This window comes from Ambystoma mexicanum, chromosome 7q (genome assembly GCF_040938575.1).
Source record: "Ambystoma mexicanum isolate Mex_15411 chromosome 7q, UKY_AmexF1_1, whole genome shotgun sequence".
NCBI classification, from domain to species: Eukaryota; Metazoa; Chordata; class Amphibia; order Caudata; family Ambystomatidae; genus Ambystoma; species Ambystoma mexicanum.
The window spans coordinates 500,091,175-500,114,864 of NC_090941.1; the positions used below are offsets into that span (position 1 = coordinate 500,091,175).

General features: G+C 46.9%; 1 protein-coding gene across 3 annotated transcripts in view; it reads right to left on the minus strand.

Annotated features, from left to right (window-relative positions):
* Positions 1–23,690, minus strand: part of FNDC3A (fibronectin type III domain containing 3A) — a 3,436,199-nt gene that overhangs the window by 3,342,286 nt on the left and 70,223 nt on the right. The window lies entirely within an intron of this gene.

Below are 23,690 nucleotides of genomic sequence, written 5' to 3' on the forward strand. Positions count from 1 at the left end.
CATTGATAAAGTTACCATTCCCTTGAGGTGGCCTGTAAATAAGGTGCCTCCCAATTATAAATCCAACCTAGTCAGATTGCATCAAACGAGGCATGAGTGTTTCAAGTCTCACCGCGAGGACCCTTGTGTAAATTTGAGCATTTGTAGGGCGGAAGGACCCACATTTTTTGGGATTGCTGCCGTCCTTGGGGATCACTGTGATGAATGCTTGCGAGAAGGAATCAAGGGCGACCCCTGTGTCCAAGATTTTGTTGAACAGTTCCACCATAAAGAGGAGGATGGAGGGAAGGAAGGACTTCTAGAATCCTGCTGTATAACCATCTTCCCCCGGGGCTTTCCCCAGCGGGAGCCACTTCACAGCCTTCATGATTTCCTCTGCAGATATCGGGGCATCCAGGTCATCATTCTCCTCTCGGGAGAGCGTCAGCATTCTTGCACTCTCCAGATATTCATCCATTTCCAACCGCCCGTGATCAGTCTCAGTTTTATAGAGGGTCTCATAAAAGAATGCGAAGGCCTCCGGCATATCCTCCGTCCCTATACTCTGTGTCGTCCCTCCCTCTTCCATGGCCGCCACTAATCTCTCAGTGCGTTACCTTTGTAGTCTGGCGGCCAGGAGTGTGTCCGCCTGGTCTCCCTTCTCATAGTACTTTTGTTTGAGAAGCTGTAATTTTCGGACTATCTGCCCTTCCTCTAGGAGTTTAAGTTCCACTCTCTTCTGCTTAGCCTCTAGGATCCGTTCATCCCTCCCCTCCTGAGTAGTATGTGTCACTCTATCTACATGGGCTATCTCCTTCCTCAGTTTACACTCAATCAGTGCCCCCTCGCTCTTTTTACTAGCCCCTTCCTTGGTCAGAACCCTACGCCATGTTGCTTTCCCTGCCTCCCATACCGTCAGCTTAGATATTTCCCCAGTATTGTTTATTTTCAAGTATTCCCTTATCTCATCATCCACCTCTGCCCGGAAAGCCGGGCCCTTCCACAGCGCCTCATTACATTTCCATTTTGATCCCTTACGTGGGAGGCCTGCCCAGTCTAATTCCACCGTGACCATGTTGTGGTCCGACCAAGTGATCGGGGAGATCTCTGAACTTGTGGCCACCTCTTTCAGACCATCCGTGATATATAGATAATCAATCCTGGTGATGGTGCCATGGGGTGCAGAGTAAAAGGTGCATCATCTCTCGTTTGGGTGGAAACTCTACCATGTGTCCCGCAAACCATATACGGCTAGCATTTCAATAACACCGGCCCTACCACCATCTGCTGGTTCCCGTGATTCAGAGTTACCTGCTAGACTGTTCAGTTTAGTGTCTGCCCAGAGATGGAGGTCTGCCCCCAGAATTACATGTCCAGAGGCCTCCAACATTATTTTCAGGAGTGTAATTGTACACAGGGAGTGTCCTATGTAAGAATCAGGATTGTCCTGCATTAAGGGAGTACAATGTCGCAAGTGTGACGGCAACTTTCTGTGTTGTGCCCAATATCACATGGGCCCTGCCTTCCACATTAGCCCATGTTTTGGTGACCTCAAGGTTGAGTCCTCTTCTGATCAAAACCCCAACTCTCGCTTTCATCAGGGGGCCCGAGCCCCAGTGTTCAACACCCAGTTTCGGGTTCAGGATCCTATGCTCCTCTCTTGAGTTCTTGGTTTCTTGGAGGAACAGAACATCAAGCGGCATGTTCCTAATTTACCTACATCATCTGAAGGAGGACCCTGTTCCTAACCCTTGCCCCATCCTACCCCTTCCCCCGACCCCCGCACAACGGCGTCCGATCTAGCCTGGTTGACATCACCAAGCCAAGTTTGGACCACCAGCGGAAGCAGTGTCTCCCGGTCCTTCCTCTGAACTACCTAACTAACATTGATCCCCTTTGCCCCCCCACTCAAACATCACACAAATTCAAAACTCCCCAACAGTTTCCACAACTAACATTACTTCCAGATCCATACATCACCCGGGTCGAAGAGGTCCTGGGCGCACATCGACCTATAACCCATCGTACTTAAGTCTTCCGGAAGTAGAGCCTCCCAGCGTTACCACATTTATGCAAGTTGCGGACATCAAACCGCAGCGTGGGGAGCGCCTAACCTCCTGTCTTAGAGTCCATTGTTCCAATGGGCCCAGGACCAAGCCTCTTGGAACACTTCCAACGCATTGTCAGAATAGGCCCACCACGAGATCAGCCTCATGAGTACGTCGGGCGGGTCGCTGTCCTCCACTGCCGGCTGTTTTAGCAGTACTGCGTTCATTTGGATCGAAGTATTGCATTTCCCTGAAATCTTCAAGCATCTGCTGCTGTGGAGGCGTTCATTCTTCTGTATTTCCTGGACCCAGGTATACGCCTCCGCCGTGGTCCTTGAATACGCCACTGTCTGTCATCCTTCCTCCTGTCTGGATTCTGCTCATCTTCCTGGTTACCCAGGATCTCGTCTATACAATTTTTTATGTCCTTCTCTGTTCTCAATCGTTCTCTACGGCTGTCCACTTCAAATGTAAGACAGAATGGGTAGCCCCATCTATAACAGACTCCTTGTTCTTTGAGCCACTTTGAGCCATTTAGTGAGGGGCATGCACATTCGTTTTAGGGCAAGGGTTAGTGACGACAGATCCTGGAAGATAGTCACTCTCGCAGTGTCAAGGGAAATGGGCCCGCTACGTTTAGCCTTGTCTAGGATTCTGGCCTTGTCACCATAACTGTGAAACCAGATTAGGATGGTTTTTCGGTCCTCCTGCAGCTCCCCCTGCCCTTTGTATTCTTTCAATCTTTGGTTTGTCGACAGGAGCTTCATAATTTCATGAAGCGTACATTTCAGGTCTTGTTCAGACTCTCCTTCTCTTTCCGGGATGCCAAGGTTATTCCGTCGTTCTTGATTCTCTAAATCATCAATCTTGAGACGAAAGTCCTCTTCTCGGGATTCTATTTCGGCAATTCACTGATCCATTTGCATCACGAGAGCGCTCAATGACGTTTGATTGTTTTCAACTCCTTCAATTCTCTCCTCCAGCTTGTCGATTCTCTGTGTGATTCTATCTACCCTCCCTCTGATGTCTGCGCTCATGTTTTTAATTTCTTCAAGTAAAGCCGCCACGTCTCCTTTGGTTGCTGCACCATCAGTACCGGAGGTCGCCATAGCGGGTATATGGGTGGTTTCTGACTCAGTGCTGAGAGGGCTGTACCTATATGGTGACAGCTTCTGCCTTATATCACTGCACTTTTCTGCCCACACACGTGTGTCACATACTAGTCCTCTTTTATGATTCTCTCACCTAATTAGCCTCTTCACCTTGGGGCGGTTTGCTTCTGATGTGACTTTGGAGTAGCGGAATGCCGAGTTCTCCCTCTTCCAAGATGCAACTCCTAATCCCTCTTCTCTCACCAGTTGTGTCCGTTGGAGGAGGGCACACACCCCAGGGATGGAGGCCCAACCCTCAGCAGGTCCGGTTTGCTGTGCGTTTGGGTAGATTGATAGTATACTTTGTTGAATCCACCGCAAGGGGTGTGTATTTGGAGGGAGGGGACATATTGACTCAGACAGGGAATCTTGCACTAAATCGGACTTTGTGTTGTCACAACAAGCTCCAGGTTTTGATTGCAGTCTAAGCCGACTGGTCCATGTCCATCATGCCAAAGGAGGGCACTCGCCCCAGGATTGGGGGCCCAGCCCTTCGTTATTTCCCTTCAGTTTGTGGAGGTTTGCATCTGTTTCGCTGTGCAATACCTTAGCAGTTAGGTTATTCTATGGCTGCAAGGATGCATTAAGTGCAGTGGGTTGTAACATCTGTGTCCAGTATCCTGATGTATTTCACCTCCTCAAAACCAGGGTGCCCCTCCTCTGATGTTTTCCGCTCTATTTACTGGCCGCCCTCTGCGTTTGGTCTTGTGCACCCTCTAGTACTTTCAATGAGCAACCTCCCTCTAGGAAAACGTGGGCACTTTATGCACTGTAGCGGGTAATGCTGGGCTGTTTAGTGTTTACCTCCAGCGGAAGAGTTCGCTGGGGGCCTTCAAGCGTTGAGCATTTAGTCCAATGCTGTGTTTGCGCTCTCTTTATGGAGGAGAGGGTTCCACTTCAGTTGGCAGTCCTTGTGGATCACGTGTCTATGGGCCAATGTGAGGCATCTGCAATCCTCAGTTCGTGGCAAGGACTATTCTCAATGATCTAGGTCGAAACAGGGGTCAGTGGGTTTGTGAGGATGCCCCTCAGGAAATCTCAGCCAGATGCACCTGCACCCTGCAGCCGCATTACTGTTGCCGCTGTCTAACTGTGATAGCTGTTGAAACGCGCCGTGGGTAAAGAAGCGCTCACTCTAGGAAGCTCCACACTAGGGGCAGGCGTGTGATGGGCAGGTCTGGGTGTATGGGCCTGCGTGTTTCACCGTCATCTTTAGCCCAGGCTGGGGATGGGTCTGGGGGGCTGCAGGGCACAGACTATGACGGCTGGAAGTAGGGCGCTCTCCCATACCTTGAAATGCGCTGCAGTGTAGCGTGTCCTCAGGCGGGGTGCCGGTCTGCCACCGCAGCGAGGCCCCGCCAGATGTTACGAATGAGAGCAGTTTTACTTTGGAGCAATCTATTACCTCACATGAGACTGAGCCGGTCTATCTCTGTGGCTCCGCTTACAGCCGCTGAGGTGGAGGCACCAAGTTCAGTCTTTGGGTGCCCTCCTGGGGGGAGGCACACGTTCCGTGTTGCCCGAGGCGGGCTTCCTCTCCCCCGTTTCCCCACGTTTCTTCTGTAGGGGATCCTCCACACGAAAGCTTGAATCTCGTCTTCTCTGCTGGGCCCGACAAACTGCTGAGCCGTTACGACCAAGGGATCGGCCGCACCATCGCCGATTCACTGGTGCGGTGTGGCGAGGGGATTACTGGACTCATGTCACCACAGGAACATTCTGTGGGGGCGATGTCCGTGACTGGGAGGTGCGCACTTCTTCGGCTCGCCGAACCATACGGTGTACTTTCACTTTCGCTCTCTATTTCGGAGGTCGTTTTTACACATTCCTGAGTGGAATCTCTGTTCTTTCTCCCTGCTACGGGGGGTGGGGGGATCAAACGTCTTGCGGGACAGCAATCTCGATGTTGGGGGGTCTGAAGTGGGGGCTCATACCTTCAAGGATCTATGATCCGGGAGCTCAGGTGGAGTTGGACTTCATCCACACGCCCCCTGGTGGCAACCATTTCCTCGGTCGAAGTTTTAGGAGAATCCATAGAGACCAGGTTAGAGGTAAGTGGTAGATATCTGATTTCGTCCCTCACCGTTAAGATTTCGGCGTCAAGGGGTCTGGTATATCGCTATTTGTGGCAGGAGAAATGACATCCCCGAAGAGTCGAGAGGATAGTTTCTTCACTTTGTAAGAGCTCAGCATCCGTCATGTCCAGAACTGGCGTCATGCTTGAGGGGAGACAGTCTTGCTCATTAATGCTGTTCTTGTCCACATTTTGGAGGGACGAAGAAGGCTCGTAGGTAAAAGGAATTCAGCTGATTTAGGGGTTGTTAGGCAGAAATATATGCAGTACCCTTTGGGAACACTACACACAATTAAGACTACAAGTGACAGTACAATTTCACCTTTGGTACAAGCCTGTACTACACAGTTATAGTGGTAGCAGCAGCGGAGCAGCCAGACTTATCTCAATAGTAAGTGAGCAGTACAAATAGTTACACAAAGGACAGCAGTTACAATAATTCAGGCAAACACTGACTCAAGTTTTCTAAGTAAAAGAATATATATTTATTTACTCAACAGTTTTATAACATTTCACTATTCTAAGCAAGTTAAAAAATCATGATGATAAATACACCACAACACTTCCCTTAAATTCCAGACAAGTTAAGCTCACAAAATGAAGTGGGAGCAAAATGGCACTCCAGCAATTTAAAAGGGAGGGAAAGACAAAGTTATTAGTAATTAGGCAAAACCAACAGGTAAGTACTCAGGGCAATTGAACAAGAGAGACTACAGTGAGGAGATCAGCTAGAAAAGGCTTAGGGCCAAAGTCAATGGGTCAAAAGTCTTTTGTTCAAGATCACACAGTTCAGCGTAGCTCGCAGTAAAGTTCGTGGCTCAGATTCTGGATGAGGTTGGTTGGTAGAAAAGTTAGTTCAAAGAGAAGGACAAGCCCTCGGATTGGAGAAAGATTTCAAACACTTTCACTGCGGCTGACCGAAACGGACAACCGGATTTGCACAGTACCTTAAAACGGAGAGGAGCTGTAGTTTAGGCGGATGTTCCTGGTGGTTCCTGCAGGCTCACAGTTCCTGAAGCCACTGTCGGACTGACATGAAGTAGGAAGACTGGAGGGTCCTGAGCCACCCACGGAAGAAACCAGCAGCAGAGCAAAACAACGAATAAAAGGTGCGCTACTTAAAACCCAAGCAGGGTCCGACCTTCCTGGCTATCCGGCCCACTGTAGCTCTGTACAGGGAATTCGACCAGAGGAGGGGTCCTGGCTTGTAGTTTGGGCGAACTGGTTGGTCCCACCAGCACAAGGGAAGAAGTTTCCTGGAGGATCTTCTCTGTCATCGTATTCTGGTGATTCGGACCTGCAGCAGGGCTTCACCGGGCGGTTCAGTCGTGGTAGGGGCCCTCTTCTTCCAGTTCCTCATTGGTTCTTTAGTTACCAGTGGCGTCTCTGCTCTTCCAGTCCCAGAGACCTGCTTTTTATGCAGTTTTCCCCCATTCATACAGCCTGGCTGTCAATCACACAGCAGGGTGGCTGGCCTGGCAAGGCCAGTCCCCTTGGCCAATCAGACAAGAGTGTGACTTGGGTTAACAAGAGAACCCATGGCAGGGGTCTGAAGATCCCTCCCTCACATCCTGCCTACCTAGACTATCAGGGGCCTTAAGGAGGGCTTCTGTGCAGAAGCCCGGGAAAAGACCGCGAACAAAGGAGTCATCCCCGGTTTGGCGCGCAGAGAAAAACACGAGAAAGACTAACAAAAAGAAATGGCGACTAAACCCAGCCGGAACCAAATTAAAATGTATTTGGTCAAGCAGGTTTATGTTCGAGGCTAATATAATAACCTGAAATAATACCACGTTTATATTATTGCGGTCGAAAAGTAAGGGTAGTTAACACTGCCACCAGCCAAGTCTTAATGTTAAGGGAGCGAAACAAGGCTCCAAGAGGTACAGACAAAAAGGGATAAGAGTTAACCCTTTCCAATACTCCATGTAAGATGGGGTGTACTGGGTCTGTGGTTTCAAGTAACTATATAAAGTTAATGGCAACTTCACCTGTTTCTGGGGGACAGCAGTCAGCCCCAGAAAAATTGAGTCAGTGGGAAGTTTCAAAGACAACCCTGTGTCACTGCACTGAAGGTGCTGTGTAAGACGCACAAAAAGTGGTGCACATGGAGTAGGTGAGGCTCCAGTGTCCAAGATCACACAAAAAGTCAAAACACACACAGCAAAACACATGAATGAGTGGGAAAAAGGCTCACACACTTACCAGGTGAAAAAATAAACCCTAGAAATCCAGCAAAGCTGCTGGGGGACTCTTTAGGTAAGGGAAATCAGCCATTTATGAGAATTCTCCCTAACAGGGGTGCTTTTTCCCTACGTACCGTACGATAGCCGTAAGCATTCCGTTCTGCCAGAAGCGTCCTGTAACCAAGTGCAGGCATCTTTTAACAGGCATCCCAATCCTGTGCTTTTGATCCCACCCTTCTAGGGTCCTGGTATCGAGGGTGGCTGCGTTTTGAGATGTGTGTAAGATTTAGGTGGAGCTTTAAGCACAATGCTCACCTGTGATTTAGACTAAAGTCTGGTCCTTGGCATCGGGAAGAACTTAAGGGCCGACTCCATAGAATTTCTTGAGTCAGTTATCAGCCCCCAGCCTTACAACCAACACAAACAACACTCCAACCCACTCTGAGTTGCATCGCAACCTGGCTGAATTTTTGAAGGTGAAAGCTGGTGAAAGTTGGTACTGCAGACACTGCAAGCAGGAATAGAGGTTGTAGACAGACCTCCCAACACAAACAACAATAAACAAAAGCCATTTTATTTATTCTCACACACTCGGGTGGGCAGGTGATGACAGCGGTTCTGACCCAGAAAACATCATTAGGTCATAAACCTTTGGCTTACTACAGCGGACTCCTAGACACAGTTATGCAAGGCCAGTTTCCGTGTAAACAAGCTCTAGCGGCAGCGGCTTTGGTGATACAAAAGTCCTTAACCATTACTAAGGGGTGCCCAATGGCACTGTAGGTGAAGCATGTGGTTTTTATGCGATCTTGGAGAAGTCCAAATAGACCTTGATGACACAAAGAGTCTCTGGGTATGAAGTTATTCTATCAAATGCTTCCATACATCCAGTAAGATGTCACCTAGTCAATCTCACGACATTTGTAGCTGAACCAGTGAAACCTGATGACAATGTCCATGACTCTGCGACGTATGAAGGAGAAGAGGACGAATGTTAAGGAGGATGCCATGGAGGGAGGTGAGTTACTCTTTGTTGACAGTTCCTCGACATTTAATCAGGACACTGGTGGGAGGCATACTGGTGTGGCCATTGTGGGCTTTGTGGATGGAAAGTACTTGGTCAGTATGAAGAAACTGTTGCCTTCACATTACTCTGAGTAAGCGGCGGAACTAGTGGCACTCAGAGGCACTGGAAATGAGTAAAGGGAAGGCAGTCACTATTTATTCTGACTATGCATATGTAACCTCGGTGGTACATTCAGGCTTGCCAAGATGGTGCAGGAGAGAGTATAGGAGATCCGACGGGACCCCTATCCACCATGCTGCCCTGTTATCCAGACTAATCAAAGTGTTACCAATGTCAACAGAGGTGGGTATAGTTAAATGCTTTGCGCAAACTAACCATTCTGACCCAACAGTGTTGGAAACAATGCTGCGGACAGAGCGGCAAAAGTAGAAGCAGCGTATTTGCCATTTACAGCTCTCCAGTAAGTGGAAACTGTGTCCCCGCAGGTACAGTTGCCAGCCCCGTATAATGCAGTCCCATTGCTTCAGATTGTAGAAATGCATGAGAGAGCATTAACAGGTGAGGAGTGTTAGGCAGAGGGGGTGTGCCCTCTCGCCCAAGGATTTGCTGTGGAAACAGGAGTTTATGGGAAAGGTAGTGATGCCTGTAGAGCTGCTTCTTGTGGATCTAGAGCAACTACATTACCCGTTGCACACTTTTCTGCGACAAATCGCAGCAGAGCTCCAGGAGGAATGGTTTATACCAAACCTTCAGAGCAGGTGAGTAAATGTGTAGATCACCTTTCGGGGGCTTTTCTGGAACTCCACATAGATTTTGTGGATATGATACAATGATGTAATCATTTTTGATATCTCATTGTAGCGGTTTGCGCATTCTTCCAAGGGCTTGAGGCTCTTCCCTGCGTACACCCAAACGCTAAGTCTGCAGGAAAACTTTTGGTGAGGGAGGTATTTCCATGGTGGGGAATTTGTGAGGTCCTGAATTCTGATAATGAGACCCACTTTTAAAATGACTTGTTTTCAGAGATTACTTCGCTTTTGGGAATAAACCACAGGTTGTGTTCAGTGCACCACCCTCTGTTCAACAGGATCGTGGAGCGTTTAAATGAAATTTGATTGTCAAAGATTTGCGGTGATCTATGGAGGAGTTGGTTGTACTGTTTACAATTAGTCTTGTTTTATCTAAGAAATCAGCCAGGGGAGGAACAGCCTCTCAGTCCTCATGAAATATTGACGGGGCGCAGATTACACACACCACTTTTTCCTGCAAGCACAGTATCAGATGCCCACAAGGCAGCAAAGATTCTAGGTGAGGAGTTTAGGAAATACCATAGGGCTTTCACCAAGAGTGTCAGTCATGTATCTTCACATGTTGCGTTTTGTCATCAGCAGTTGATAGGAGGAAGCAAACAGGAATCCGAAGATCTACATCAGCCTCAGTTGCTCCACGGGGACCTGGTTTTTATCCATTGCTTCATAAGACGCTGGAACGAGAGGCTTTTCCATGGGCCACACCAGGTGATTTTCGCGACTCCGACTGCTGTGAAGGTAGAGGGCAACAGGAGCTGGATTCAGAACAGTGACGTGCGGTGGGATACCAATGCCCCTCCACCAGCACAGGTTCAAAGTTAAGTATGACCTAAGATTTGCAGTTCGTTCCAGTCGAGAAGGGGGGGACGAATAAAGCCAGGGACTGTTAATATAAATTCTAAGAAGAACTTTGGACTTAAAATTAATGTTAGGATGTTTCATTTTATGTTTTTCTTGTTCCCCTCGTATTTCGGTTCTGGCTTGACAAATAGTGTAAATGTGAATATTTTGAACTTGCTTAGTGATGACACAGTTGACAAAGTTTTATTTAGACCACAAAGGAGCATTGTTGCAGAACTCATGACTGATTACAACAACGTAAATTTAGATGAAATAGTGGATGCACATGTCTTTGCAGTAGATGTTTGGTATTGGCATATGAGGAAGGTAGGGAGAGAGAAAGATCTATAGGGACTTGCTACATATGCTCGCTCATGCTCCACGCGTTTTGGTGTCCCTAGAATGCTTATTCCTGAAGAGGTAGAGTTAGCAGAAGCACTGTGTATGGTGCTGCAAGACTTGTGAAGGGTTTGAGGGCAGTTTCAGGAGAAATCAGTTACAGCTTCTGTCCTACCTATTGATGAGGAGTGCTCAAGCAAAGATTGTAAAGAGCAGAAGGATGTATGCTGTACTCAAAAAGTCCAATTGAACTTGGAAGGGTCTATTGTTGTACATAATCGATGGGAGCAAGGGGTTAAGAGTTTTGGAGCTGGACAAATGAGGGTATTATCGGAAAAAGTGGTGGCACAGATCAAAAAGGATTGTGGAGATGTCTGGAATAAATATCTACAATGTTTGACATGGATGGCTCCAGAAGCCAGAGAAACCTGGTACAATCCAGTTACACACACGTTTTCTGTATGTTTTTAAGGGTGATGGCACGGTGCCTGTTGGCACAAATGGGAACTGCAGCTGTACATGTCGCACAGCTGATCTGGCTGGAGGTAGAAATCAGGACCCTTGAATACTATACCAGTTCCGTAGGGCCCTGAAGACATTCCCGTTTAGATAGGGTCTTTTTTATACCTGTATTTTGGTTTACCTCCCTTTTTGGGCCTGGCTATGCTTTACATGAATGTGTTGTTCGAACTGCGCAGCTATATGGTTTGGTCCATCATGAGCGCGATATAAATGTAAAATACAAAATACAAATACAAGGGACATCCGCACTGCTTGATGCGTTTTGGTCTTGTGTACAGTTTTCACATTGATAATTACCTCCAGCCTGGCGAGGTGTGTGCTGATACCAAAAGCCACATCTGTGCCCATTTTGTCCCCTGTGCCCTTTATGTCTTCCCTTTGTGTATCTTGTTTCATCAGACATTGACACCCTATTGCCTTTGCCTGGACGTGAAGAAGCAAAATCATTGAATGGGACAAAAAGATCAAACTATATATCTCCAGCGTCTACATTAGCTGTTTGTAAATTCTTCTGAGTCAGCTTTCCGTGCAATAAAAGAAGAACTGTGTGCCTTAAGGCTCAAGGCCCAGCAAAACAGTTGCACCCCTGACCTCCTGGCAGAACCTCTTTGTTTCTCTCCCTCCTCATATTGTTGAAGTGTCCTTGTAAAAGCCATGTGCCTCAGAGCCGGGGCTAAAGGTGTCCGATCAGATGAAACTTGTAATAAATTAGGTTTGTTGTACATGAATATGTAACTATGTGATGCTGTCACTACAGACTATAGAAAGATACCAAAAAAGGGTGTGCTGTGAATATGAGTTCATGCAAATTTATTTTGAAATGGGTTGATGATTAAATTAATGTATCCAATGAGAGCGTGGAAACTTGGGGGGGTGGAGGGATTTAGATTTCCTTGTGTAGGGCTAACCAATCATGGTTGGGGGGATGACTCTGTAACAAAATATGTGGGAGTGGGATAAATGTTGTGATAATGTGATAATTAGCCGGTCAGATAGCACAGCGAGCAGCACGCTCGTTCTGACATCTGTGCGCAGCCTACTGATGCAGGTTCCAATCCCGGCTGGGCCAACTCAGCCTTTCATCCTTCTTAGGTCGATAAATTGAGTACCACGCAGTTGGATAATTATATCAACTGTTATCTCAGAGCTTAGATGCCTGCAGGGTTTGTAGCAGGATATAAAACTAGATGATATTATAATGTATATAATGTGTAACCTTTGTGTTTCAGAGAGAATCTGGTTAGTTGGGTCTCTAAACAGTTGGCTAGCCCCTCCCGGCCGTTTATATACAATAAACTTGCTTTATGGACAAATGTGCACTCAATCAAGAGGTGGGCCTATGTTGGGTGAAATCAGTGATCCACCCCTATAGGTATTAATAGAGGGGTTGTAAAACACTATACATATTTAGGTATTACATTTTCACAGTAGGGGTCATGGATAGTGCATTTTATTTTTCATTTTATTTATTGTACGCTTAAGCCCATGGGCGCCAAAGCGCCAAACCCAAAGCATCATAACAGGCATAGGACGACCAGTAGCATAATCGGGAGGACAAAGCATAGATTTAGCGCAGAGTATATGGGTCATTATCTAAATTAAAAACATAATTTAAGTAAAGATTTCGGAAAATAAGAGGGTTTTCAGCTTTTTCCTAAATGATAGGAGGGTGGCGTCAGTCCTCATAGAAATGGGGAGTGAATCCTACATTGACGGTGCCAAATCCGGAAATGTTTTGTCACCTGACTGGATAAGTATGAAATGTTTACGGACCATAAGTTGTTGAGAGCCCGATCGCAAGTCTCGAGTTTGTTTATAACATTCAAGGCACTCTTTGAGATATTCGGGCACAATGCCATGTAAGCATGCATGTGCTGTTGTTAACATTTTAAATTGCATAAATGGAGTTTTAGGAATGTGCTCAATCTAAGGGTAGGGGCATTTTTTAAATTATATTATAGATTTGGTGTTGAAGTTCTTATGAAATGCACAGAAGTATTCAAAGCTAAAATATCTTTGGTGGTCCTTTACGGAGCTGAAGTATGGGGACACTCTTGCCCAGGCCTCTGGAAATGCTCGAAAATCGGTTCTTAAGATCAATCTGGCTGTTGCAAATTGAATACTGATGTGTGCAACTAGGCTGGTGTTATGGTTCTGCTTGCTGGTTTCCCTTTTTCCCTTTGTGCTGCTGTTCCACTTGGATATTTAGCTAAAAAAAAAAAATTATTTCATGGGTTCTTAAACTACAAAATCAAAAATGCAATTAGTGTACTCAATAAAGGCGGACTACAAACTGCTCTCCTGGGTAGTTCCATATTTCGACTATGTGTGAGATCTGTCATGATTCCTGCTCCTCATGTCCCCAGCCCTCCAAGATGTCAGGCTGGAGCCAGGCCACGATCACCTACATGGCCCTCAAGGGCCTCTCCATCCCTCCAAAGACCCACTTGGAGTCAGACTCTGGTCTCACTCACTCCCATAGGATAACATTGGGGATTGGACTTGTAGTGCATTGATGGGGACAAGATGGATGCCCCCACATATTTTGGTTCCCAGAACTGCATGTGCGGTCTAGTCTTTTGGGTGTGGTTCAGCCCAGAGGCTCCTGGGATACCCAGAGACTATTTAAGACACACCCAGGCTGAGAAACATGCTTTGCGTTTTCTGCACCTGCAGCGTGGCACTCACCGTGTTCGGATCGGTATCCAGTAGGCCTGCATCTTTCTTCTGCGCTCAGCTCCTGCAAGAACAAGAACACTGTTAGGAACAGCCTTACCTTGTGGCGCTTCTGGCTATCAGTCATCGCTCCTTCTGTTCTGCGGGCATCTTCGGCGGTGTCATTCCCATCCCGGCACGCCGCTTCCTAAGGAAAAGGGAAAAGAACAGAAAAAAGGCATTAGTAAGCATTCTGCAAATCCTTGCTTATTTTTAAATACTGTTCGAGCTTCAAACGCTTACCTGAATCCCAGCCACTCTGGAGGAACTCTGTCTCTGGAACTTCACATCCATCTGCAAGAGGGAAAAGGCACTCCAGGTTAGCGTAGAAACATCTAGAGGCGCCGCATACCGCGCTTACCCACCGCATTTGTTCTTCATAACCGGCATCCACGCTGAAAACGTCACGGCACCTAAAAGACACAGAAAAAGAACTCAGTTCAATGCAAATACGAAAGGGGTGCATCACGCTCTCACTCACCTTCAGCGCTACCCATCTCAGCAGCACGCTGCCATCCCCGGACGCCGCCATCATCTAAGGAAGGAAAGGAACGAAGTTAGAGAACTGTTCAAAAGACTCATTATACTTACCTGTCGGACTCTTGCCAGTGAAGTAACTAGGCAGCAACGAGCCCGCACCAATCAACGTGCCCCTGCACTGAAGGCAGGACGGAGATCACACTATCCAAGAAAACAAGGTGAGCTGTGGATCAAAGGGAAGGGTTGGACCCCGGGGAAGAAGGGGTTCAAGCACACAGAGACAATAGGGAGTTAAACTCTACCAATCCTGTGTTTCAGGCCCAGTCTCCAGTCGAATAGCCTCAAGGGAACATCCCCGTGGATACCAGGTGAGCGTTACAGATCAGACCCCTCTAAATCCCATAATGGTACTAAAAGGAGAAATCCCTGTCTGATCTTTTGTGTAAAATGAAAATGTTCAGCAGCAGCAGATTGGCGTGTCAACGATTAGGCCATTCCAAATAATCTTAGCTCCATAAAACTCTGGGTATCAATGAAAGAACCCGTCTCTGAAGGCTACCTAAACTCACTTCTCTGAGGATAAGATCTCTCTTAATTCATATGTGACAAAATGTTCAACCAACTGGTGATAAAGCATGGTGCCAGACTAGCTTCCAGACTAACAAGGTCTGTGACAGCGAAATTGGAATAACCGACAATATACCTCACTTTTTGTCTTGTTATAAGTATATGATTTTAAGGAAATGTCTAATAAGGCCACATTTTCATAGACTCTGAACTAAACAAGATGGGAAGCCTGAACGATAAATCTGACAGCGCAGGATTTACAGATTAACTACGATGTGGCACGTTTTATTGATGCAGCAATGCATCAGAGATTCGGTTTGCGAACTTGTATGTATAGAGTTTAATAAAAAACGGCTTGACTGTTTGTTTTTATATACTTTGGATTGTATTTTAATGGCAGAAGCCGGATAAAATGTGTTGTTGTATGTGGAGTCCATTGGCATTCGGTAAGTAGTTAAGTACGTTTTGAGGTTTTGGTCCGCTCGTGTCGTTTTAAAGGGTTTCTCCATTTATGCTATAGTGTTGGATTATTTTGTATTCTTGTCATGAAACGTCGCCTACGTCCTTTCTGGACTTCGTGGTCCCTGACACATAGGGGATTGAATGCAGTAATCCTTCCAACATGGCCGCCGGGCACGGAACGCTGTTTGCCAGTCCTTGCGCTCCACGCTCTGCGTTCTACTAAACAGACACGCCCCCGCGGCTCTGCGCGTCTCAACGCTACTGCTTGCTGTAATTGGACGTGTGTTACCGGAGTTCGCTCGGGGCTTTCATCTGCATCCTGTTTACCGGTTCCTTGAATCCCCTTTCCTTCCTTCCTTTCCTCAAAACTTACCTTCGAACTTCCTGGATTTTCGCCCGCGCTCGGGTCACAGCGTTCTGTGTCTCCGAACACGGACATTGCTCCTTCCTGGTCTCCGTCCTGGACATCTGAACATATCCTGGAGTTGGATTGTCATCCTCACGTTGGAATCCGAAGACCAGCGCATGGGTCTATACAAATCGCGGACAGTGCGAAAGAAGTCACCAAAGAAGGTCTCAAGCAAACAACAAAAACAGTTGAGAAGGGGAGAGACTTGTGACAATTCTAGACTGTTAACATGTCCGCACCTTGTGGATGTTTGGGGAACTTTTGGATCCCCAGAGTCCAGTGCTCTTTGGGAAATACAGAGTCAGCCTGGGGAAAATCCTGGCTACAACATCCACTGGCATGAACATCATGGGGCTAAATGCATTTAAACAATGGTCTACTATGTCTTGTATTCCCAAACATAAGAATGTTCCTGATGTGCTTTTCTCCTCTACCAGACAATGACACTCTTTATCCTAAGGATATGGAAAAATGTTTGCCAACTGCGGCTGACCTAGAATTGTTGTTTTGGCAGCTTCCATCATGTCACATTTTTAGCTTCTCACTGCATAAAACTGTGTTTTGAGAATGTTTCTTAACGTATTTTAATTGTAGGTGGTGGTTGAGGGTTAGAAGGGTTGTGTTTGCGTATGCATGTGCATTGGAATTAGAGGATGATTGTACATTCTGCAGTACATCTCTTACATCCTTTTGTCCCTCCAACCTTCATGCAAATAAACTCCATGTTGAGTGTGCTGCAGATGTTTCTCCACAGAGTTGCATAAACTTCATTTTGTTTTGTTCCATGCTGGGTTTGATGTTTGCGGGTTGTTTCAGTGTCAACTGGTATACAGTAAATTGTGCTTTACTTTGTGACTTAATTCAGTGGTGCTGTGCACTAAACAAGGCCTTTTCAGCATGTATAGAAAGCCCCAAGCAAAAAACATTTTCAGCATTTCTTTTTGCAATAAAAACATTGATAAAACATTGCCAAATTTAGTGAATTTGGATAGACAGAAACAAATGTGTCGACAAAAGGATTTTAGCTTTTTCCTATGTAAAGTTAGATATATCCTAAACTAAAGAGTTACATCCAGTGAAACACCGTTCTTGAAGGGACGCTATGGTTATAATACAATGACATTCAAAACAATAACAGTTACAGTTTCTAAAGCAACTATGAATGAGACCTGCTACTGTAAACCCCCCATAACTCTGCCAGGAACTTCACTCTATGGCAATTCCTCTAGCAATCAGGTCTTCCATTTGATTTTTACAGTAGTCGGGGTGCATTTTTCGTGTTTAGTGAAGCAGAGCAATACAATGAGTAGATCACAGCGCTGATCAAGGATAAGTCTAGGAGGACCCTGCTGCCGGTGACTTGGTTCCTGGGGGACGATGCCCTTCCATCTCAAAAATGGTTTGGACAGAAATGGGTAAGTACGCTGGGTCAGTGAAAATTTAACTGGATATTGTTATCCGATTTTCTAAGAATTTTCAGAGGAGTCTTGTCTCTTAGTATCGTGGTGATTTTATTACACAGTTCAGCCGACACGTGTTTTGACCCTCCTGGGTCTTTTTCAAGGCGCGTGTAGGGTAAATGTAATCATCTATGTGGATTCAGAGCTCTGGATTAGTAGCTCTTGTTGATTAACACCTGTAGGGCCTCTGCAAAAAGATGAGCAGTCTCGGCGATCTCCAGTTAATCTTCAGTGACCCAGCCCCTGTGTATTTTTCCTGGTCTACCTCACATAAAACGTAAATGAACCATAAAAGTCAATCAAACCGTAAGACTGGTTTGTTGTGCCTTTCTCATTGTTGCAGTCAGGTGCAAAGTTTGGTTGCGTACATGTGGGATGAGCAATCATGGCAGTGGCAGAGTTATGCTCGTTTTACCATGGCTGTGGCTAACTGTACTTGCTGGTTGTTTTAATTATTTTCAAGGGTTTGGTTTCACAATTAAAAGGATAAAATAATGTGTACGGTTTGCATTCCCACCCTATGAGCATCCAATCCATCCACCATCATTTTTGCTTGAATGCCATCAGATTCACAATAAACAGGTCTTAACTGGCATCCAGGCCTGCGATGATCTTAAAGCAGTGCGCCTCCCACTCCATTAATATGAAAGCAGAGAGGGTGACTGGAAAATGTGGCCCCAACGCAGCAGCCACTGTAGAATTAATAATGATTACCACGGCATCCAGTAATCTGGCATCTGTTAGAAACATAGGCAAGGAATGACTAGCCCTTGGTAAGGGTGTGGAAGTTAAGTCCATTCCCTACTCACATTTCATTAAGACCTTGTTGGGAATGTCTTGCAGTGGTAGAGGCAATAGCCTTTAGGAGGCATCAATAGAGGTGGGAGGGACCGATTTAGAAAATTACAACGTGATTTTAGAGCTCTGCATTTTTTTAAATCCTGTTGTGCATGGACAAGAAGGAGACAAACGCAGCAGCCCATCAGAGTCCTTGCTGACCATGCATCGTATAGGCAAGGGCAGGGGTAGCGTTGGTATAACAGGGCAAACTCCCTGCATGGGAGCCACTGATAAACCCACCGGCCCGTCGTCTCCAAAATTAAAAATTCTGCCCCTGAAAACGGAGGGGTTCTAGCTGATGTAGCTTTGCTATGTAGCGCCTAGTTTGTCAGCATTTTTCTCCACGCAGGAAAGAAGATTTCGAACTAGCAGGCTGTGATGGTTTAAGTCACAAACCTCCTAACACGGCAGCCTTCTAGATGTTCCATACTTTAAAAAAGGAACCTAGGAGGGACTCAAAGGGTGAGCAACCCTGCAGTCACCTCCTACGCTTTCCTCAAAGAGGCTGTAGTTTCATGTATACAAGAAGTGAGCAAGGAGTGCGAGCGTCAGTAGCAGATAATACATGTAGTGCTGCGTGCCGAGTCAGGTATTCTGCGTGCACAGTCGACCAAACACTGCAGAACTTAACACAAGCGGATGCCAAAGGCAACCCGCATGGTCACCGGTCCTCCATCCCCCACACCGGGGATCACCAGGAATCACTACCGTGCAGCCTCGCCACCAGCTCCTAGCTGTTTAGGTTTAAAGAGGGGCAGAAGAATCTCGAGCCGATTCTGTCCAGCACTGACATAAGCTAGAGGAAAGGAACACACCAACACACACCTCTGTCAAGCCGCACTGATCCTACTTGCATATAATAATATGGTCAGACGCTTCTGATGCTTTCAGAATGAACTACATTCATACCATTCAGAAATTTGGGTAATGGTAAAAGACCATGAACTGAAATTCATTTTTTATAAACATGGCGAATCATTGGAAATATTTTATGAAACAGTGGGAGAGGATGCATTGTAATTGCTTTAACAAAATAGGTTTCAGGGGGTAGCAATGTATGTACTGCATTAGGTAACTTGTGTACGCGTCACGTCACAGCGCACGCAGGATGTGACACTCAGGAATAAAGGGCCAGAAGGCACAGGCAGTTCCGCGCTAACCCTCATGCTGTGTGGACGTGTCTAATTTGCCGGCGCCTCAGCCCTAAGGCCCACACATGGCGCACTAGAGCTCCCTTGAACCATGGGGAGCTCCAGCTGATATCTAACACTAGCAACGAAGGCACGATATGAACTACGCATGCACAATCATTTTTGGAACCACGCTGCGTGGGGCAGGGGCAAGCAACACGGGCAAGCATCCAGACCCAGGAGGGGTCTATATGGACCCAACTATGCGGCACACATGGTTTTCCGCGACAGACAACTGGATCCACCAGAGCAACTGTTTAGCAAGAGAGAGGTTCGCCCCAGCTATCACCCAGCCACACTGCAACAGGGAATACATAGAGGGAAAACATGGCAGAGGGCACTTCCACGCCCATACCAGGCACGTCCACAAGAATAGCAGCGTCACTTACCTCTCCTGCAACAGCACGCAGTCAAGGAAGCACTACAGCAGCATTGGGCCCGTTCTACCCCTACAAAGACCCTCATTGGTTGGACCGAGATCGATGATCTGCATACAAAAATTTGTGATGGTGATGGACTATAAAGATGTAAGCACACAGAGAAAAATTAGGTCTTACCTCTTACAGAATGTGGAGGATCACATGCTGCACATTTTCAACTCCTTAGCTGTGCGAGATGGCACAGATGTATACAGAAAGGGCAAAATCAACCTCATCTTGATCATGGAATTAGGCAACGGAACACTGAAGAAGAGGAGACCCAGGTGCTGCATACACGTACAAGGGCAGGAAACTGTCATGATGGTTAACACGGGAGCTTCTGTAAATGTTATGCCAGTCGAAATGTTCAAGCAAATGCAACCCCAGCCAAAACTGAAGCACACGAATACCCTGCTGTTCGCATATGGCTGTAAAACGCCACTTCCGGTCGTAGGACGGTTCAGGACAATGCTCAGCAGGGGAGACAAGGAAATCAAATCCAAAGTATATGTCGTCAACGCGGGCATAGAATGCCTACTCAGTTGGGAGTCTGCAGAAGAGCTGGGACTGATAAGGTTCCTCTGTGACATTACAGACTTCAATGAAATCAGTGATCTACTAACAAAACGCTGCAGTCTCTTACGGGGCATAGGATGTCTAAAAGGAAAGTTGGTTAAACTACACATTGATCCAAAAGTGCAAACCAGAGTGGTACAACACAGGAGAATGCTGTTCCACATGCGTGAGCTAGTTGCCAAGGAGCTACGAGAACTTAAAGAAGCAGGCATTATAGAGCCTGTGTCAGGCCCAACGCCATGGGTAACCCCGATGGTGGTTACAAAAAAAATGGAAAAAAACAGAAAAGGTGTGGATCTGCATCGACATGAGCCTACCGAATGCGGCCATTATTAGAGAAATGCACATCACCACAACATTGGATGAGATTGTAATGGACCTCACAGGATCCTGGTTCTTCTTCAAACTGGACCTCAACACTGGATACCACCAGTTGAAATTGCACTGTGACTCGAGATACATCATGACATTCTTGACCCACCTTGGCCTCAGACGATACAAGAGGAAGAGCTTCGGCATATTCTCCACAGCAAAGGTATTTCAGCAAGCAATCCAGGTCGTCATTCAAGGCATACCAGGGGTGCTAAACATCAGTGATGACATCCTTGTACATGCTAGCAGCAGAGAACACCACATGTACAGACTGGAAATGGTGCTGGATAGGCTGGAGACTGCAGGACTCACCATTCACCAAGAGAAATGTGAATTCCTGAAGGAGGAGATCACTTTCTTTGGCTACGTGTTCAACAAAAAAGGGGTGGCGGCTGACCCACTCAAAGTCGCATATTTCAAGGGAGCAACACCACCAACTATGCCCACAGAGGTGCACAGCTTCCTAGGGATGGCAACATACTTGGGCAGATTTATCCTGAACTTGGCCACCATATCGGAACCCCAGAGGGAGATGACCCTATCGAGCACCAAGTCGGAATTTAACTCATGCGGCCAAGAAGCTTTGGAACACATTAAAGAATCACTGCCAGCGGACCACCATGGCATACTATGTGACCACGCTACAAACAGAGCTATATGTGGATGCCAGCCCAGTCGGACTGGGAGCAATTCTGGTACAACAGTTGCACACGGGAGAAACAAAGCCAATTACTTACGCGTCACATGCCCTGACACCAACAGAACAGAGATATTCGCACATAGAGAAGGGGGCCATCGCCGTTTTATGGGGTTGCAGACATTTCCACCTTTACCTTTATGGGCGGACGTTCAAGGCGTACACTAACCACAAGCCACTATTCACTGGATCATCACCTCACCTCAGGATTGGCAAATGGCTCCTACACCTTCAGCAGTATGACTTCGACCTGTTATACCAAGCGGGAGCGGACAACCCGGCAGATTTCCTATCCAGGCACCCGAGGGCTGCAACGCCAGTGTAGGTCAAGGAATCCAGAGAGACAGAAGAACGCATTTGCCACATTTTCTGTACAACGAAACTCAAAAGCCGTCAGCATCAATTACATTCTAGAAGCCACCCACGCTGACCCATGCTGCGACATAATAAAAAACGCAATACTCGCAGGTGAATGGAAAACATTCCTCCCAAACGTCCACAATCGCACCTAAACTGCCAGAGACTTTTTGACAGGCACGTTTGTGGAAAAATGTTTGGCAACTGCGGCTGACCTAGAATTGTTGTTTTGGCAGCTTCCATCATGTCACATTTTTCGCTTCTCACTGCACAAAATTGTGGGTCAGCGGCACAGCAGTAATGATAATGATTGTGCAACATGAACAAATGCATGTGTGCCAAAATTCGTGATCATGAAATGTTGCACATCTGCCACTAACACCCACAGCAATGGCAGCTATGCCATCTGTGGAGACGGAACTCATTTAACGGCCAATGGTAATTCCATTTTTTTGTGGCACAGAATCTTAAATGTTTTTTTTGCTGTGCTGCTCTCCATCACAAGTGAGGGGTTAATTCTAAGAGGCACATGCATCCTCATCCCTACTAGCCTACAGGACTGAATAATTACCTTGGTGCATGAAGGACATCAAGGGATGGTGAGAACAAAGGCTAGGATACTACACAGAGTGTGGTCCCCCCAAATACACAAAAAGGTAGAGAGTGTCCTCGTATCAAGCCACCCCTGCCAAGTGACCAGTGCACCCCCCGAGGCCAGAACCAATACAGTCCGCGAAAAGAGGCTCAGCGCGATGGGAAGCGATCAGCATGGACTTCTGCACGGTGCAGGAAGGAACATACCCTTTGGTCGCCAACGACAACTACTCACAATACCCCGAAGTGGAAATCATACAGTCCACAGCGACAGAGGCAGTGATCCCAGCTGTGGAAAAGATGTTTGCGACACATGGACTGCCGAAATAGATCAAGTGCGACAATGGGCCACCATTCCAAGGAAAAAAACTGAAAAAGTACATGGACGATTTACACATCTGCCATCACCACATTACTCCAAGGTGGCCACAAGCAAATTGTGATGCTAAACGGTGCATGAGGACCATAAACAAGGTGTTCTGCATAGCAAAAAGCCCAGAACAGCCCGTGGAGGGTGGATCTGTAACGTTTTTTGCAGAACTACCGGGTGACCCGGCATAGCTCAACAGACATGCCCCCAGCTGACCTAATGTATGGAACAATGCTCCTCTCTTCAATTACCACACCACCCCAGTAGGTCAGTGAAAGAACTAGACAAGGAGCACACTCACCATCAAGACAGAGGGTGGGGGACCTTGGTGCTGAGGAATGCAACAAAAATCAAGCTATCACCCCGCTATGACCTTCCACCATGGTGGGTGATCAGGAGAGAAGGGACAATGATAACAGCCAGCAGAGGACAGGAGACAATCACGAGGAACGCATCGTAGTTCAAGCGTGTCCCAGAAGAGTTGTGGACAGAAGATCAGAACCAGCCTCAGATGGAGAGTGAAGATGCACAAACTTCACTGATATGACACCGGGGCAGGAGGGAGACAGTACGGGGTCCTCAACCCATTGACCAAGCAGAGGAAGTGGCCTCAAGCCCGGAGGGCGAGCGTGACGAGGATGAAGACGCAGAAGCAGCACCACATCAATGCTACATTGGATACAACCTGAGGTTGCCCAGCGGCCCCCGGATTGCTGAGCGACTATGTGTGCTAATATGAATTTGAGCTCATCAGAGGTGTAAAGTAATTTATAAGATCTGAGTGTGTTTAAGTATTTTGTCCTTATGGGAAAAGAGGGATGTTGTGTACGCGTCACGTCAACGTGCACGCAAGACTAGATGCACAGGAATAAAGAGCCGGAAGGCATGGGCAGTTGCAAGCTAACCCTCACACTGTGTGGATGTGTCTGATTTGCCGGCACCATGGCCTTAAGGAGTTCCCTTGCACCACGAGGAGCTTCAGCTGATATCTAACAATAACTAGTAGAAGCATTTTTCCTATGCTTAAGTGGAGTGCTTAGAAAGAGAAAACAAGCAGAATTAGGGCGGCCCAGAGCAGCCACGATAAGAGTGTTTTCCATGTCCGTTAATTGCTTTGCTTCACAAAGTCCCAGACAGGGATGCAGCGCATTGCAAAATGATGGAGCTGTAGGGCGTGTACTGCCGCCACCTGAAGACTCCCGATATG